Source organism: Artemia sp. Qi Xiang Cuo, unplaced genomic scaffold (genome assembly GCF_049724085.1).
Source record: "Artemia sp. Qi Xiang Cuo unplaced genomic scaffold, ASM4972408v1 HiC_scaffold_23, whole genome shotgun sequence".
Classification (NCBI taxonomy): Eukaryota; Metazoa; Arthropoda; class Branchiopoda; order Anostraca; family Artemiidae; genus Artemia; species Artemia sp. Qi Xiang Cuo.
The window spans coordinates 7,583,947-7,603,677 of record NW_028297432.1 but is presented as its reverse complement, the minus strand read 5'-3'; positions in this window follow the sequence as shown (position 1 = coordinate 7,603,677).

The following is a 19,731-nucleotide window of genomic DNA, read 5'->3' as shown; positions in this document are numbered from 1 at the left end:
CCATCTCCCCTAGGGACTCTATGCCCATATTTGGTGTTAAAAAAAGTTGTAGGTGGCAGCAGGGGTGAGTCGTGGGATCAATAGGGGCATCTCTACTAAAAATAGCTCTTAATAGAACTTTTTAAGTGTGAACTCCTATTTTTCAGACGAAATTATAGAAAATACAGTCAAAACACACTTCTCTGTTTCAAATGTGTACATAACCATTTCCATAAAAATAGCTCTTAATAGAACTTTTTAAGCGTGAACTCCTATTTTTCAGACGAAATTATAGAAAATATTGTCAAAACATACTTCTCTGTTTCCATTGTGTACATTTTCACATTTTCTGATTCAAATGTGTATCTTCAGTCAGAAAAGCATAGTTTCAATTCAAAAATGAGTCATTTCCATAGCAATAGCTCTTAATAGAACTGTTTAAGTATGACCTCCAATTTTTTCCAACGAGACTATGCAACTCAACTGCATTTAACTAATCCCCATGTAACGGAATCCGCATGTAACTGAGCCCTCGTGCAACTGAATCCTCGTGCAACTCAACCCACGCGCAACTCAAGCCTCATTTAACTAAACCCCCGTGCAACTGAACCCCCCATGTAACTGAACCCCTGTATAACCGAAACCCCAATAGAATCGTTACAAATATTGATATTAGTGCGTAAACTACAAACTGACAAATTCCATATATTTTAAACTTTTTAATTTTCATTTTTTTTAGATCGCGAACCTAGATTGGACGTTTATCACTACATTACACATGATTGATATTACGAAATATGGAGATGGCTTAGCCTTAATTTCTACCGTATATTAAGAATAAAATTGAGCGCGAGCGCGATGGAGACATTAGCCCCTGGCAATGGGGGGGGGGGAATGAGGAAAAATAATAGTCTTTTTTGTACACTATTATACATTGAATAAAACTGATTTACTTGTTCGAATGAAGTCCTATTCCTACAAGTTAAGTTAGAATAAAAGAATGAGGTATACTGATAATGGTTTTACTCGGATCTGTAATAACATTTAAAATGAAAATGCGCAATAGGAATCTAGCTCATAGCACTGTGTTTGATGGTCCCAGACATTTCTCTGATTATAATGTATATCTTCAATCAGAAAAGCGTAGTTTTGGTTCAAATAATGAATCATTTGCGTAGCAATAGCTCTCAATAGAACTGTTTAAGTATTAACTCCAATTTTTTCCAATGAGATTATAGAAAATATTATCAAAACACATGACTCTGATTATAATGTATATCATCAGTCAGAAAAGCGTAGTTTTTGTTCAAAAATTAACCATTTCCGTAAAAAATAGCTCTTAATAGAACTTTTTAAGCGTGAACTCCTATTTTTCAGACGAAATTATAGAAAATATCGTCAAAACATACTTCTCTGTTTCAATTGTGTACATTTTCACATTTTCTGATTCAAATGTGTATCTTCAGTCAGAAAAGCATAGTTTCAATTCAAAAATGAGTCATTTCCATAACAATAGCTCTTAATAGAACTGTTTAAGTATGACGTCCAATTTTTTTCAACGAGACTATGCAACTCAACTGCATTTAACGAATCCCCATGTAACTGAATCCGCATGTAACTGAACCCTCAAGCAACTGAACTCTCGTGCTATTCATCTCCCGCGCAACTCAAGCCTCATTTAACTAAACCCCCGTGCAACTGAATCCCCCATGTAACTGAACCCCTCTATAACCGAAACCCCATTCTGAGTCTTCCCCTTGAGGCAGATCTCATTTATTTTCGATTCTGATTATTTTTGGTTTTCCCTCCAAAATTGACCCCCCACCTCTCCGGCCCCTCAGAAATGGGGGAACGAAGGGCCTCTGAGTCTTCCCCTTGAGGCAGATCTCATTTATTTTCGATTCTGAGCATTTTTGGTTTTCCCTCCAAAATTGACCCCCTCCCTCTCCTGCCCCTCAGAAATGGAGGAACAATGAAACCGCATTCTGAGTCTTCCCCTTGAGGCAGATCTCATTTATTTTCTATTCTGAGTATTTTTGGTTTTCCCTCCAAAATTGACCCCCCACCTCTCCTGTCCCTCAGAAATGGGGGAACGAAGGGCCTCTGAGCCTTCCCCTTGAGGCTGATTCCCGTTTATTTTCGATTCTGAGTATTTTTGGTTTCCCTTCCAAAATTAACCCCCCCCCTCTCCGGCCCCTTAGAAATGGTGGAACGATGGACATCTGAGCCTTGCTCATGATACAGATCCTTTTTATTTTCGATTCCGAGTGTTTTTGGTTTTCACTCTGAAATTGACTCCCCCTCTCCCTCTCCTGGCCCTCAGAAATGGAGGAACGAAGGGACTTTGAGCCTTCCCCTTGAGGCAGATCCCGTTTATTTTCGATTCTGAGTATTTTTGGTTTTCCCTCTGAAATTCTCAGCTAGTTCTAGTTTAGTTTAGTTTTAGTTAAGAGTTTGGTGTTTTACCTTAGAGTCATAGCTTAGACATTTAGTTAGAGTTCTAGTTTAGTTTAGTTTTAGCTATGAGTTTAGAATTTTAGCTTAGAGTCTTAGCTCAGAGTTTTTGTTAGAGTTCTAGTTTAGTTTAGTTTTAGTTAAGAGTTTATAGTTTTACCTTAGAGTCTTAGCTTAGAGTTTTAGTTATAGTTGAATTTTAGTTTTAGTTAAGAGTTTATAGTTTTCAGATTAGAGTCTTAGCTTAGAGTTTATGTTGAAGTTATATTATAGTTTATTTTTAGTTTAGAGTTTTAGCTTAGAGTCTTAGCTTAGAGTTTTTGTTAGAGTTGAAGTTTAGTTTAGTTTTAGATAGGAGTTTAGAGTTTTTTTGTTAGAGTTCTAGTTTAGTTTAATTTTAGCTAAGAGTTTGATTTTTTACCTTTGAGTTTGAGTTAGAGTTATATTTTAGTTTATTTTTATTTAAGAGTTTAGAGTTTAACATATAGTATTAGATTATATTTTTAGTTAGAGTTCTATGTTATTTTAATTTTAGTTAAATTAAATAATTTGGATTTTTCGCTTAGAGTCATATATTATATTATTACTTAAAGTTATTTTTTTCTTAATTTTTATTTAATATATTTTATTTTTTATATTATAGTTTTTGTTTAATTTATATTTTATTTTAGTTTTAGTTAATATTTTATAGTTTTAGCTTAGAGTCTTAGATTATAGTTTTTGTTAGAGTTGAAGTTTAGTTTAATTTTAGTTAAGAATTTGATTTTTACCTTTGAGTTTCAGTTAGAGTTCTAGTCTAGTTTACTTTTAGTTTAGAGTTTTTTAGCTTAGAGTCTTAGCTTAGAGTTTTAGTTAGAGTTTTAGTTTAGTTTAGTTTTAGTTAAGAGTTTAGAATTTTAGCTTAGAGTCTTAGCTTAGAGTTTTTGTTAGAATTCTAGTTTATTTAAGTTTTGAGTTCTAGTTTAGTTTACATATAGTTAAGAGTTTGGAGTTTTACCTTAGAGACTTAGCATAGAGTTTTACTTTAGTTTAGTTTTAGTTAAGAGTTTAGAGTTTTTTATCTTAGAGTCTTAGCTTGGAGTTTTAGTTAGAGTTCTAGTTTAGTTTAGTTTTAGTTAAGAGTTTAGTGTTTTAGCTTAGAGTCTTAGCTTAGAGTTTTTGTTAGAGTTCTAGTTTAGTTTAATTTTAGTTAAGAATTTGATGTTTTACCTTTGAGTCTCAGCTTAGAGTTTTTGTTAGAGTTCTAGCTTATTTTAGTTTTAGTTAAGAGTTTAGAGTTTTTAGCTTAGAGTCTTAGCTTAGAGTTTTTGTTGAAGTTCTAGTTTAGTTTAGTTTTAGTTAATAGTTTAGAGTTTTAGATTAGAGTCTTAGCTTATAGTTTTTGTTAGACTTGAAGTTTAGTTTAGTAATAGTAAGGAGTTTAGAGTTTTAGCTTAGAGTCTAAGCTTAGAGTTTTTGTTAAGAGTTCTAGTTTAGTTTAGATATAGTTAAGAGTTTGGAGTTTTACCTTAGAGACTTAGCTTAGAGTTTTAGTTTAGTTTAGTTTTAGTTAAGAGTTTGGAGTTTTTAGCTTAGAGTCTTAGCTTAGAGGTTTTGTTAGAGTTCTAGTTTAGTGTAGTTTTAGTTAATAGTTTAGAGTTTTTAGCTTAGAGTCTTAGCATAGTTTTTGTCAAAGTTCTAGTTTAGTTTAGTAATAGTTAAAAGTTTAGAGTTTTAGCTTAGAGTCTTAGCTTAGAGTATTTGTTAAAGTTAAAGTTTAGTTTAGTAATAGTTAAGAGTTTAGAGTTTTAGCTTAGAGTCTTAGCTTAGAGTTTTTGTTAGAGTTTAAGTTTAGTTTATTATTAGTTAAGAGTTTATAGTTTTATCTTAGAGTCTTAGCTTATAGTTTGTTGATTATTGATATTTATTATTTTAGATTTTTTTGCTTAGATTATTATATTAGATTTTTTGTTAGAGTTCTAGCTTAGTTTAGTTATAGTTAATAGTTTGTATTTTTTAGATTATATTCTTAGATTATAGTTTTAGTTTAGTTTATTTTTAGTTAAGAGTTTAGAGTTTTACCATAGAGTCTTATCTTAGGGGTTTTTTAGAGTTCTAGTTTAGTTTAGTTTTAGTAAAGAGTTTAGAGTTTTTAGCTTAGAGTCTTAGTTTAGAGTTTTTTGTTGCAGTTCTAGTTTAGATTAGAGTTTTAGCTTAGACTTAGAGTTTTAATTAGAGTTCTAGTTTAGTTTAGTTTTAGTTAAGAGTTTAGAATTTTAGCTTAGAGTCTTAGCTTAGAGTTTTTGCTAGAGTTCTATTTTAGTTTAGTTTTAGTTAAGAGTTTAGAGTTTTAGCTTAGAGTCTTGGCTTGGAGTTTTAGTTAGATTACTAGTTAAGTTTAGTTATAGTTAAGAGTTTGGAGTTTTACCTTAGAGACTTAGCTTAGAGTTTTAGTTACATTTAGTTTTAATTAGGAGGTTAGAATTTTAGTTTAGATTCTTAGCATATAATTTTTGTTAGATTTCTAGTTTATTGCAATTACATTGTTCTGCATACTGATATAAGCATAGAGTCCTTGTCCTGTGTTTTTGTTGAATCTCTAGTTTAGTTTAGTTTTAGTTTAGGGTTTTAGAGTAGACTTAGGGATTTATTCATACTTATAGTTTATTGTGTTTATAGTTAAGAGTTTAGAGTTTTTTGCTTAGAGTCATAGCTTAGATTTATTTATATTCATAGTTTAATTTAGTTTTGGTTAATACTTTATATTAGTCATACATGAGCGCTCATGATAAGCTAACCTAATCTAACCTAACTTAAACGTGGAGAAACCTAACCTCTAACCTAACCTAATCTAACCTATGGTTTTGGTATTTCTATGCAATATTGTGTAATTTTGTGGTTATGCTAGTTTGGACTAAACTTCAACTCTAACTAAATCTATAATATAATATTATAGGATAAACATCTAAGCTATAAATATTAAGTAAAAATAAAATAAAAAATAACTCTAAATAAAACTATAAGATAAGACTCTAATCTAAAACTATAAACTATTAAATATAACTAAAATAAACGAAACTTCAACCCTAACTAAAACTCTAATCTAAGACTTTAAGGTAAAACTCAAAACTCTTAACTAAAACTAAACTAAACTAAAACTCTAACAAAAACTCTAAGCTAAGACTGTAAGCTAAAACTCTAAACTCTTAACTAAAACTAAACTAAACTAGAGCTTCTACAAAAACTCTAAGCTAAGACTCTAAGCTAAAAACTCTATACTCTTAACTAAAACTAAGGTAAACTAGAACTCTAACAAAAACTCTAAGTTAAATTCTAAACTCTTAACTAAAACTAAACTAAACTAGAACTCTAACTAAAACTCTAAGCTATAACTCTAAGGTAAAACACCAAACTCTAAACTAAAACTAAACTAAACTATAACTATAAAAAAAACTCTAAGCTATGACTCTAAGCTAAAAAATTCTAAACTCTTAACTAAAACTAAACTAAACTAAAACTTCAACAAAAACTCTAAGCTATGATTCTATGATAAAACTCTAAACTCTTAAGTAAACTAAACCAGAACTCTAACAAAAACTCTAAACTACGACTCTAAGCTAAAAACTCTAAATTCTTAACTATAACTAAACTAAACTTCAACTCTAACTATAACTCTAAGCTAAGACTCTAAGCTAAAACTCTAAACTCATAACTAAAACTAAACTAAACTAAAACTCTAAGCTAAGTCTTTAAGGTAAAACTCAAAACGCTTAACTATATCTAAACTAAACTAGAACTCTAACAAAAACTCTAAGCTAAGACTCTAAGCTAAAACTCTAAACTATTAACTAAACCTAAACTAAACTAGAACTTCAACAAAAACTCTAAGCAAAGGACTCTAAGCCAAAAACTCTAAACTCTTAACTAAAACTAAAATAAACTAGAACTCTAACAAAAACTCTAAGCTAAGACTCTAAGCTAAAATTCTAAACTCTTAACTTAAACTAAACTAAACGAGAACTCTAACCAAAACTCTAAGCTATGACTCCAAGGTAAAACAATAAACTCTTAACTAAAAGTAAACTAAACTAGAACTCTAATTGAAACTCAAAGGTAAAACATCAAATTCTTAACTAAAATTAAACTAAACTAGAACTCTAACAAAAACTCTAAGCTAAAACTCTAAGGTAAAATTCTAAACTCTTAACTAAAACTAAACTAAACTAGAACTCTAACTAAAACTCTATGATAAGATTCTAAGTTAAAACACTAAACTCTTAACTAGAAGTAAATTAAACTATCACTATGAATGATACTCAACGGTGAAACATCAAATTCTTAAAAAAAATTAAACTAAATTAGAACTGTAACAGAAACTCGAAGCTAAGACTCTAAGGTAAAACTCTAAACACTAAAGTAAAACTAAGCTAAACTAGAACTCTAACAAAAGCTGTAAGCTAAGACTCAGCTAAAACTCGAAACTCTTAACTAAATCTTAACCAAGCTATAACTTTAAGTAAAACTCTAAGCTATGACTCTAAGCTAAAAATCTAAATTCTTGCCTGTAACTAAACTAAACTTTAACTCTAACTAAAACTCTAAGCTAAGACTCCATGTTAAAACTCTTAACTAAAACTAAATTAAACTATAACTATAAATAAAACTAAGATAGTAATATAAGATAAAACTATAAAATCTAATCTGAATATAAAATAAAATAGAACTATAATTTAAAATATAAGTCAAAGCTAAAACTCTAAACTAAACTAAACTAGAACTGCAACAAAAACTCTAAACAAAGACTCTAAGCTAACAATTCTTAACTCTTAACTAAAACTAAACTAAACTAGAACTCTAACAAAAAATCTAAGCTAAGACTCTAAGCTAAAATTCTATACTCTTAAGTAAAACTAAACTTAACTAAAACTCTAAGCTAAGTCTCTAAGGTAAAACTCCAAACTCTTAACTATAACTAAACTTAACTAGGACTCTAACAAAAACTCTAAGCTAAGACTCTAAGCTAAAACTCTTAACTAAAACTCAAAACTCTTAACTATTACTAAACTAAACTTCAACTTTAACAAAAACTCTAAGCTAAGACTCTAAGCTAAAACTCTAAACTCTTAATTATTACTAAACTAAACTAGAACTTCGACAAAATCTATGCTAAAACTCTAAGCTAAAAACTATAAACTCTTAACTAAAACTAAACTAAACTAGAACTCTAACAAAAACTCCAAGCTAAGACTCTAATCTAAAATTCTAAACTCATAACTAAAACTAAACTAAACTAGAACTCTAACTAAATGTCTAAGCTATGACTCTAAGGTAAAACACCAAACTCTTAACTAAAACTAAACTAAACTAGAACTAGCTGAGAATTTCAGAGGGAAAAAACTCTAAACTTTTAACTAAAACTAAACCAAACTAAAACTCTAAGCTAAGTCTCTAAGGTAAAACTTCAAACTCTTACCTATAACTAAATTGTGGGTGAAAAGGATGGGTATTTCAATTTTTAAAATGGGTTTAGGACGGTCACTAAGAAAAGAACTTGTTCTGAAATGCCTTTTGAAAAGTATTGCTTGGTGTTGGCCATTCAAAAAGCTGTAAAGTAAAGTTGTTGGTGAAAAGGATGGGAACTTCAATTTGTAAAATGGGTTTAGGCAGGACATTATGAAAATAACTTGTTCTGAAATGCTATTTGAAAAGTATTGCTTTTTGTTGGATCATTCAAAAATCTGTAAAGTAAATTTGTGGGTGTAATGAATGGGTACTTCAACTTGTAAAATGGGTTTAGGAGGGACATTAAGAAAAAACTTGTTCTGAAATGCCATTGAAAAGTATTGCTTGGTGTTGGAGCATTCAAAAATCAGTATAGTAAAGTTGTTGGTGAAAAGGATGGGTACTTCAACTTGTAAAATGGGTTTAGGATGGACATTAAGAAAATAACTTGTTCTGAAAAGATATAATAAAGGTATAAAAAAGTATTAAAAAATGGGAGCTCCGGGGCCTTTGGGGCGCCGGGGGTCCTTTGGGGGTCTGGGGGGCCCTTTAGGGGCGGATGGCCCTTTGGGAGCCCTGTGGACCTTTGGGGACTGGGGGAGGGCCTTTGGGGACCCGGGGAGGGCCTTTGGGGGTCTGGGGAGGGCCTTTGGGGGTCTGGGGGGCACTTGAGGGCCGATTGGTCCTTTGGGAGCCCGGTGGACCTTTGGGGACCGGTGGACCTTTGGGGACCAGGGGGCTTCCTTCGGGGTTGGGGTGGGGTACGAGGAGCCTTTGGGGTTGGGGTAGAGGACATCACGACACTGTTAAAATACAACTTGTGTATTATAACGACCACAGAGTTTTACCCTCAAATTCTCTTCTAAAATCATCTTTTAAATCATCTTTTAAAATGTCTCTAACTGTTTCGCCGAAATAATTCCCTATAATGGCTAAAACGGTTTCGCCCAAATAATCCCTAAACGTAATTTCAGCGAGTTCCTTTTGTTTTTGGCATCCCTGTGCTTTCACATTTGAAATTACAAAGAATCCTTTTCGCGCGCTAATCACTTCAGCGCTAAGATCAAAACATTCGCTCGGAAACGATTCTCTTTAGAAACAACAAATTAATTCTCCTTTCGTGAATCAATAGTTCCCCCTAGAAACAACAAATTAATTCCCCTTTCTTGAATCAATATTTTCCCTTAGAAAAAACAAATTAATTCCCCTTTCTTGTCAATCAATCAATCTTGACATCACCTGTCAGACCTTATTAAACTTTGCCCGGAAAGAATTTGATTAATGATTGACAGTACCTGTCCGACATTATTAAACTTTGCCCGGAAACAATTTGTTTATTGACTGGTTTTAGGTCAGAGACATAAATTGCTGTTGACATCCATTAATGTGAGAAAATACATTTTTTTCCATTCTCAGTGACAAAAACCATAAAACATCCATAAATTGCTGTACTGGTCGTTGTTTTTCAAATTCTCAGCAACAAAAACCATAAAACAGACATAAATTGCTGTTGACATCCCTCAAAGTGAGAAAGTTCCTGTTTTTCCATTCTCACCGACAAAAACCATAAAACAGACATAAATTGATGTTGACATCCATGAAAAACATCAAATAAATTGACCAACACACATAACCATCCAAGAAACATCCATCAATGTTAGAAATTCCTGTTTTTTCAAGTGAGAAAAATCCTGTTTTTCCATTTTCACTGACGAAAACCATAAAACAGACATGAATTACTGTGACATCCATGAAAAACATCAAATAAATTGACCAACACACATAACCGTCAATGAAACAACCGACAATGTGAGAAAATTCCTGTTTTTTAAAGTGAGAAAAATACTGTTTTTCCATTCTCACTGACAAAAACCATAAAACAGACATAAATTACTGTTGACATCCATGAAAAACATCAAATAAATTGACCAACACACATAACCATCCAAGAAAACATCCATCAAAGTGACAAAATTCCTGTTTTTTCGTTCTCACTGACAACAAACAGACATAAATTATGTAAAAAAAGTTGTAGGTGGCAGCAGGGGTGGGCAATCGGAGTTATAGGGTCATCTCTACTAATATTAGGTATTAAAACAAAAATACAAAAACTATCTACTTTAAGGGGTATATTTTTTTTAATATAATTTAAAGAACGAGTAGTCTAACTAAAAGATGGGCATTGTACCAAAATAAAAGACGTACTTATTTAGTACTTTCTCTTTGGCTGATTGATTTTGCGTATGGAGAACTTTTTCCTGGGGAGATTTTGGGGTGGAATTCCCCTTGGGTAGTATTTCCGGGGGATATTCTCCACGGCGGTATTTTTCGGGGAGTAAACGCCGGCTCCCGATGCAAATATAAAGCCTTCAAATGACGCAACTTAGTTAAATGAAGCTTTAAACCAAATTTGAATATTAACGGTTTATTTTGTATAGACTGCATGCATCTTTAGGAACGAATGGGCCACAGCAAAGCATTACTGCCTTTGAAACTGGGAAGCTTATTACGTAATGTTTTGATGACTTTAAATTGATGGCTATCTCAAAATGTTTAATCGATATCTCTTTGGCCCTCTTTGAGGTAAGATTGACGCTTTCTGCCACACAATAATGGAGAACGCCACTTTGCTACTTAATATATTTTTGCTGCTTTAAGATAAGATAATAAGATAAGATAAGTTTTATTCTTCATTAAATACACATACAATATTAGATGTTATAAATCCCTCAAAGGCTCATTGGCCTGTACAAAGAGGGAAGACATATGAATTAGATACTCAAGGATAAAAAACAAAAGAAAGTTTAAAATGATCACTTACTCACATATTAAGGAGAAGAAAAGAAAATATAAATAAAATAGAAACTATAGAAAAAATTAGAATAAATAAACTAAATTAATTAATTATATTAAATAGACTCAAAAAAAAAAAAAATATTACTATAAGCGAATTCCTGTCGTCGAAACAGACTGTAATTATTAGACTTTAATAAAATGGTGCGAAAGCAATAAAATTTAACCTGTCTTCATGTATGCTACTCCTTAGTGAACTATACTAGTTTCACCAATAAATATTGATAATCATACCTGAGGCCTGGGAGTCATAGCGCAGAGAATGCCAAAATAAAACAAACTAAACATTCAGGGGACATCAACTCCACAAAAAAAAAAAAAAAAAAAAAAAAAAAAAAATTTATTAATTTTTATTCTTAACTAAATGGTCCTTAAGAAACCGCTTTAAAGTGCCAAACGAGTGGCATTTATGTACTGAAGAAGGCAGGGAGTTCCAAACCTTATGACAAGCGATCAGGGGATCGAAATCTGACCGCACAGTGGGAGTAGGAGGAATGCAGATATTATGTGACGAACGAAGGTTATATGGAGCTGAATCAGAAATAAACTGGGGAGTTTTCTGAAGAGATTTTGGAAGATTGCCATGAAGCTGATGAAAAACAAAAGAAGCACAAGAAAGAATGTAGATAGACTGTAGATTTAGACGCGGTGTTGGTTAAGACGGTTTGTTGACCATAACCAGACGCGGTTTTTTATTAAACATTAAATAAAGCGACCGCAGTGTAGAAGGAAAAGTAGACATCCATACTATGGGGCAATAAGAGACATATGACTGGACAAGGCAGAAAAAAAGAAGCTTCAGAATAGATCCAGGAAAGGTGTGTTTGAGTTTTCGAATGACACCCAAACTCCGTGAGACCTTAACCCTAATCATGGCTATATGGTTTCTAAACGAACGGTTCTCATCAATTAGGATACCACGAAATCGGACCAACCGATTCTTTGGTCTACACAAGAAGCCTTGTGACACCTGAAGCTGTGTCAGTTGAGGGAAAGCTACACCAATTCGAGGAAAAATAAGAAAATGTGACTTGGTAACATTCAAGGCCAAGTAATTCGCCTCAAACCATGAAACTACTCTCTCAAATATTACCACCAGATTAGACCTGACATCACATTCCGTCCTCCCTAGAGTCCCAAAAGTGCTGTCGTCAGCAAAAGCAACGAGGCAATCTTCATTAGAAGTAGCATTGGGACACGAAGGAACATCCGGATGACACAGATTGCAGCATACCAGAGGACTGGTGTTCTTGACTGCTGAAATCAGATCATTGACATAAATCAGAAATAAAACGGGGCCAAGAACAGATCCCTGGGGGACACCATATTCTACTTCAGAAGGGCTTCGGAAAAGCAGATCAATTGAAATAAGTCTACCAGAAAGATATGATTCAAACCAAGAAAAAACATTTGATCTTATACCAATATGCGATAATTTCCAAAGAAGAATCTGATGAGTCAAAGAATCAAAAGCTTTACGAACATCCAAAAAAAAAGTTGCCGGGATAAGACCAAAATCTATTGCCGAATGAATGAAATTCAAGAGAGATGCGCAAGCATGCTCTGTAGAGTGATTTGCTCGGAATCCAAACTGGAAATCATGGAAAAAATTTTTGACATCCAGAAAACTAAGAAGCCTGGATAGCATAGCCTTCTCAAAAATTTTGCTGAAAACAGATAGAAGAGAAATTGGCCTATAATTAGCAAGATCACTCCGGGACCCACCTTTATACAGCACTATAACCTTAGCTCGCTTGAGTGATTCAGGGAAAAATTCCATTCACGAAAGACAGATTGACAAGCTTAGTCAATGGTGACAGAATAGCGGGAAGAACGGCACGGATAACCCTTGTAGGAATTCTGTCTGGCCCTGAAGACGATGAACCTTTCAGTGCATTAACGATTCGAGCTACCTCAAACTCCGAAACAGGGTTCAAGACCATTGACTTTAAACATGGGGGTCCAAGATAGGCTCTGAAATCGCAACGAGGAGTTGTAGAGCTCACAGATGAAGCAGTCGCTTTTCCTATATTAGCAAAATAAGACGTAAGCTCTAGCTGAACATTTTCTTCTCCTTGAACAGTTTTACCGTCAACTATCAGCGTTGTTGGAACTGAAGGCGGAGGGGGAGTAGGTTTAAGTACAGAATTAATAATTTTTCATGTCTTCCCAACATCCTTTCCACACTCAGAAAATTTCCTGTGATAATGCTGAGACTTGGCCTTCCGACACAGAGAATTAAATATATTCCTATAGGCCTTGAACCGCTGATGATGAGAAGCAGATGACGAAGCCTTGTATAGTTTCCACAAATAATTTTTCCTTTTCCAGCTTTTATGGAGACCTGGAGTCATCCACGGATTCAGCAGTACTATCCTTTTCGAGGTATGAGGCTTTGGATTCTGGTGGCAAACTTCTAGGATACCTTCTTTTACTGAATCATAAAAGAAATCAAAAGAGCGGTTAAAATCTGATTCAGAATCCAAACTATCCCATGACTGATCAGTCAAACGAAATTTAAGTAGACTGATCTCACTGACACCAAAACGGAAAAATGGGAGATTAGATGGCGAAACTTTACGCTGCGATCGATTAGCAGTCCTATACCGTGAAATAGCAGGGACATGATCAGAAATATCACTAATCATCACCGAATTATCTAAGACATCTAGTGACGAAAAAATATTATCAATAAGAGTAGTAAGTCGTATAAAGGTTAAAATCCTACCCGCAAACTTACGCCTGAGGCAGCGGGTATGCGTGTAGGTTTTCAACGCATTGGACGGTTACCAGGGTCATTTGCCAAGAGGTATCATTTCTATAGATGGTATAGTAATTTGAAATATCATATGGAATTTGCTTGAAGGTATAGACTTTGCGTACGTGCCCATACCAAACAGGTTGGTCATAATCTGTTCTGCTTCAAGTTTTTTCTGGCACAATTAACTGAATTTCTATTTCATGATAAACAAGTTTTTTTTTTAGGTTACATCCGTGTTGGAAAAACAGGTGGATCTTTTTAGTTTTCTTTACATTACATATTAGTAAGAGAATTGAATTCAAATAGAATAGTTTTTATTTGCAAGGATATTAGTAGAGGAAAAAAATGAGGGATCCATTTACATTATTGGAGATTAATGATGGAGCTAACAACAGTGATGTAATTACTTCTTTATTTTACGAGACTTGAGAATTTTTTTTTTTGCGAAAATATATTTTCGAAAAGATATTTTAGTAGACGCTTACAAGGGGCATTGCTAGAAAGTATTCAATAGCTTAATTGAAAATTAACGACAGATTGACATTGTGACTTGACCTAGCTTTACCTCGCCGATGTGGTCTGTATAATACGTAAGTAACGTTTGAAAAATATTGTCACTTTAACAAGAAATGGCTGAAACGTGTTATGCGGGGGGTGGGGCGCAGAGAGGGGTGAGGTGCACGAGGGTTCAGTTAAAGAGGATACAGTTGCACGGAGGGATTTCGGTTATACACGGGTTCAGTTACAAGGGGGGTTCAGTTGCACGGGGGGGGGGTATCCCTTTTTTTTTTCGTAAATCGGGCTCCCTGTTTTCAGAAACGCTTCACTATAAATAAGGCTATTGTGTCTTTCTGAACTTTCTGTGCGAGGCAGGGATAACTATTTAGTTTAAATAATTCTAGGAGGAATTGAGTTTTGTGGCTGGTGTGGAAAAATGGTACTTGTTAAATATTCGGGTAAACATTCGACTATAAATAAGGCTATTGCGTCTTTCTGAACTTTCTGTTGGAGGCGGGGGTAAGTATTTAGTTTAAATATCTCTAGGAGGAATTGAGTTTTGTGGATGGTGTTGAAAAATGGTAAGTGTTGAATATTTGGGTAAACATACGGATAAGAAACGCTTCACTATAAATAAGGCTATTGTGTCTTTCTGAACTTTCTGTGAGAGGCAGGGATAACTATTTAGTTTAAATAATTCTAGGAGGAATTGAGTTTTGTGGCTGGTGTGGAAAAATGGTACTTGTTAAATATTCGGGTAAACATTAGACTATAAATATGGCTAGTGAGTCTTTCTGAACTTTCTGTTGGAGGCGGGGGTAAGTATTTAGTTTAAATAATTATAGGAGGAATTGAGTTTTGTGGATGGTGTTGAAAAATGGTACGTGTTGAATATTTGGGTAAACATACGGCTAAGAAACGCCTCACTATAAATAAGGCTACGTGTTGAATATTTGGGTAAACATACGGCTAAGAAACGCTTCACTTTAAATAAGGCTATTGTGTCTTTCTGAACTTTCTGTGCGAGGCAGGGATAACTATTTAGTTTAAATAATTCTAGGAGGAATTGAGTTTTGTGGCTGGTGTGGAAAAATGGTACTTGTTAAATATTCGGGTAAACATTCGACTATAAATATGCCTATTGCGTCTTTCTGAACTTTCTGTTGGAGGCGGGGGTTAGTATTTAGTTTAAATATTTCTAGGAGGAATTGAGTTTTGTGGATGGTGTTGAAAAATGGTACGTGTTGAATATTTGGGTAAACATACGGCTAAGAAACGCTTCACTATAAATAAGGCTATTGTGTCTTTCTGAACTTTCTGTGCGAGGCAGGGATAACTATTTAGTTTAAATAATTCTAGGAGGAATTGAGTTTTGTGGCTGGTGTGGGAAAATGGTACTTGTTAAATATTCGGGTAAACATTTGACTATAAATAAGGCTAGTGCGTCTTTCTGAACTTTTTCTTGGAGGCGGGGGTAAGTATATAGTTTAAATAGTTCTAGAAGGAATTGAGGTTTGTGGATGGTGTTGAAAAATGGTAAGTGTTGAATATTGGGGTAAACATACGGTTAAGAAACGATTCACTATAAATAAGGCTATTGTGTCTTTCTGAACTTTCTGTGCGAGGCAGGGATAACTATTTAGTTTAAATAATTCTAGTAGGAATTGAGTTTTGTGGCTGGTGTGGAAAAATGGTACTTGTTAAATATTCGTGTAAACAGTCGACTATAAATATGGCTATTGCGTCTTTCTGAACTTTCTGTTGGAGGCGGGTGTAAGTATTTAGTTTAAATAATTCTAGGAGGAATTGAGTTTTGTGGATGGTGTTGAAAAATGGTACGTGTTGAATATTTGGGTAAACATACGGCTAAGAAACGCTTCACTATAAATAAGGCTATTGTGTCTTTCTGAACTTTCTGTGCGAGGCAGGGATAACTATTTAGTTTAAATAATTCTAGGAGGAATAGAGTTTTGTGGCTGGTGTGGAAAAATGGTAATTGTTAAATATTCGGGTAAACATTCGACTATAAATAAGGCTATTGAGTCTTTCTGAACTTTCTGTTGGAGGCGGGGTTAAGTATTTAGTTTAAATAGTTCTAGGAGGAATTGAGTTGTGTGGGTGGTGTTGAAAAATGGTACTTGTTAAATATTTGGGTAAACATACGACTATAAATATGACTATTGCGTCTTTCTGAACTTTCTGTTGGAGGCGGGGGTAAGTATTTAGTTTAAATAGTTCTAGGAGGTATTGAGTTTTGTGGATGGTGTTGAAAAATGGTACGTGTTGAATATTTGGGTAAACATACGGCTAAGAAACGCTTCACTATAAATAAGGCTATTGTGTCTTTCTGAACTTTCTGTGCGAGGCAGGGATAACTATTTAGTTTAAATAATTCTAGGAGGAATTGAGTTTTATGACTGGTGTGGAAAAATGGTACTTGTTAAATATTCGGGTGGTTTTTCTTTACTTGATGGTCATTAAAAACGAAATTTTTGTGTTAAATAAGTAGTTTTTGTATCTTTTAAAATAGCTTTACAGGGTTTGAGAGACTCAGTTGCCTAATTCAGTGTGGTTTTACTTTACTTGGTGGTCATTAAAAACGAAATTTTTGTGTTAAATAAGTAGTTTTTGTATCTTTTAAAAGAGCTTTACGGGGATTGAGAGACTCAGTTGCCGGATTCCGTGTGGTTTTTCTTTACTTGATGGTCATTAAAAACGGAATTTTTGTGTTAAATAAGTAGTTTTTGTATCTTTTAAAATAGCTTTAAGGGGATTGAGAGACTCAGTTTCCGGATTCCGTGTGGTTTTCATTTACTTGGTGTTAATTAAAAAATAAATTTTTGTGTTAAATAAGTAGTTTTTGTATCTTTTAAAAGAGCTTTACGGGTATTGAGAGACTCAGTTGCCGGATTCCGTGTGGTTTTTCTTTACGTTATGGTCATTAAAAACGAAATTTTTTTGTTAAATAATTATTTTTTGTATATTTTAAAAGAGCTTTAAGGGGTTTGAGAGACTCAATTGCCTGATTCCGTGTGGTTTTTCTTTACTTTATGGTCATTAAAAACGAAATTTTTGTGTTAAATAAGTAGTTTTTGTATCTTTTAAAAGAGCTTTACGGGGATTGAGAGACTCAGTTTTAACTTGTCACAGTTACATTTTCTTGATTTTTCAAAGTTCATTTTGAATTTCTTTCGTTGAAATTCAATAGTTGGAATATTTCAGTAGTGTTTGGTTGTGGTTTACCTTGTCAAAGTTACATTTTCTTGATTTTTCAAAGTTCATTTTGAATTTCTTTCGTTGAAATGCAAGAGTTGGAATATTTCAGTAGTGTTTGGTTGTGTTTTACCTTGTCACAGTTAAATTTTCTTGATTTTTCAAAGATCATTTTGAATTTATTTCGTTGAAATTAAAGAGTTTGAATATTTCAGTTCTTTTTGGTTGTTTTTTACATTTATCACTTAAATTTTATTGATTTTTAAAATTTAATTTTGAATTTATTTCCTTTAAATTCAAGATTTTGAATATTTCAGTATTGTTTGGTTGTGTTTTTCCATGTCACTGTTACCTTTTCTTGATTTTTCAAAGTTCATTTTGAATTTGTTTAGTTGAAATGCAAGAGTTTGAATATTTCAGTATTGTTTGGTTTTGGTTTTGCTTTTCACAGTTTCATCTTGTTTATGTTACATTTTCTTGATTTTTCAAAGTTCATTTTGAATTTCTTTCGTTGAAATGGAAGAGTTGGAATATTTCAGTAGTGTTTGGTTGTGGTTTACCTTGTCACAGTTACATTTTCTTGATTTTTTCAAAGTTCATTGTGAATTTCTTTCGATGAAATGCAAGAGTTGGAATAGTTCAGTAGTGTTTGGTTGTGATTTACCTTTTCACATTTACATTTTCTTGATTTTTAAAATTTCATTTTGAATTTCTTCCGTTGAAATGTAAGAGTTGTAATATTTCAGTAGTGTTTGGTTATGTTTTACCATGTCACAGTTACATTTTCTTGATTTTTCAAAGTTCATTTTGAATTTCTTTCGCTGAAATGCAAGAGTTGGAATATTTCAGTTGTGTTTGATTGTGGTTTACCTTGTCACAGTTACATTTTCTTGATTTTTCAAAGTTCATTTTGAATTTCTTTCGCTGAAATGCAAGAGTTGGAATACTTCAGTGTCACAGTTACATTTTCTTGATTTTTCAAAGTTCATTTTGAATTTCTTTCGTTGAAATGCAAGAGTTGGAATATTACAGTAGTGTTTGGTTGTGTTTTACCTTGTCACAGTTACATTTTCTTGATTTTTCAAAGTTCATTTTGAATTTGTTTCGTTGAAATTCAAGAGTTGGAATATTTCATTTATGTTTGATTGTGATTTACCTTTATCAATTACATATTATTGATTTTTCAAAGTTCATTTTGAATTTATTTACTTGAAATGCAAGAGTTGGAATATTTCAGTAGTGTTTGGTTTTGTTTTAACTTGTCAAAGTTACATTTTCTTGATTTTTAAAAGTTGATTTTGTATTTGTTTAGTTGAAATGCAAGAGTTGGAATATTTTAGTAGTGTTTGGTTTTGGTTTACCTTGTCACAGTTAAATTTTCTTTATTTTTCAAATTTCATTTTGAATTTCTTTCGTTGAAATGCAAGAGTTGGAATATTTGAGTAGTTTTTGGTTATGTTTTAACGTGTCAAATTTACATTTTATTGATTTTTGAAAGTTCATATTGAATTTCTATCCTTGAAATGCAAGAGTTGGAATTTTTCATTAGTGTATTCTTATGGTTTAACGGATCATACTTACATTTTCTTAATTTTTCAAAGTTCATTTTGAATTTCTTTCATTGAAATGCAAGAGTTGGAATATTTCAGTGTCACAGTTACATTTTCTTGATTTTTCAAAGTTCATTTTGAATTTCTTTCGTTGAAATGCAAGAGTTGGAATATTTCAGTAGTGTTTGGTTGTGGTTTAACTTGTCACAGTTAAATTTTCTTGATTTTTCAAAGTTGATTTTGAATTTCTTTCGTTGAAATGAAATAGTTTGAATATTTAAGTAATGTTTGGTTGTGATTTACCTTGAGCAAGTACATTTTCTTGATTTTTAAAATTTCATTTTGAATTTATTTACTTGAAATGCAAGAGTTGGAATATTTCAGTAGTGTTTGGTTGTCTTTTACCTTGTCACAGTTACATTTTCTTGATTTTTCAAAGTTAATTTGGAATTTGTATCTTTTAAATGAAAGATATGGAATATTTCAGTAGTGTTTTGGTTGGGTTTTACCTTTTCACAGTTACATTTTCTTGATTTTTCAAAGTTCATTTTGAATTTCTTTCGTTGAAATGCAAGAGTTGGAATATTTCAGTAGTGTTTGGTTATGGTTTACCTTGTCACAGTTACATTTTCTTGATTTTTCAAAGTTCATTTTGAATTTCTTTCTTTGAAATGCAAGAGTCGGAATATTTCAGTTGTGATTCATTTTTGTTTACCTTGTCACATTTACATTATACGGATTTTTAAATTTTTATTTTGAATTTCTTTCATTTAAATGAAAGTGTTGGAATATTTCAGTAGTGTGTTTAATTTTTTTACAATTTAAACGTTACTTACTCTTGATTATTCAAAGTTCATTTTGAATTTCTTTCATTGAAATGCAAGAGTTGTAATATTTAAGTAGTGGTTGGTTGTGGTTTACCTTGTCACCGTTAAATTTTCT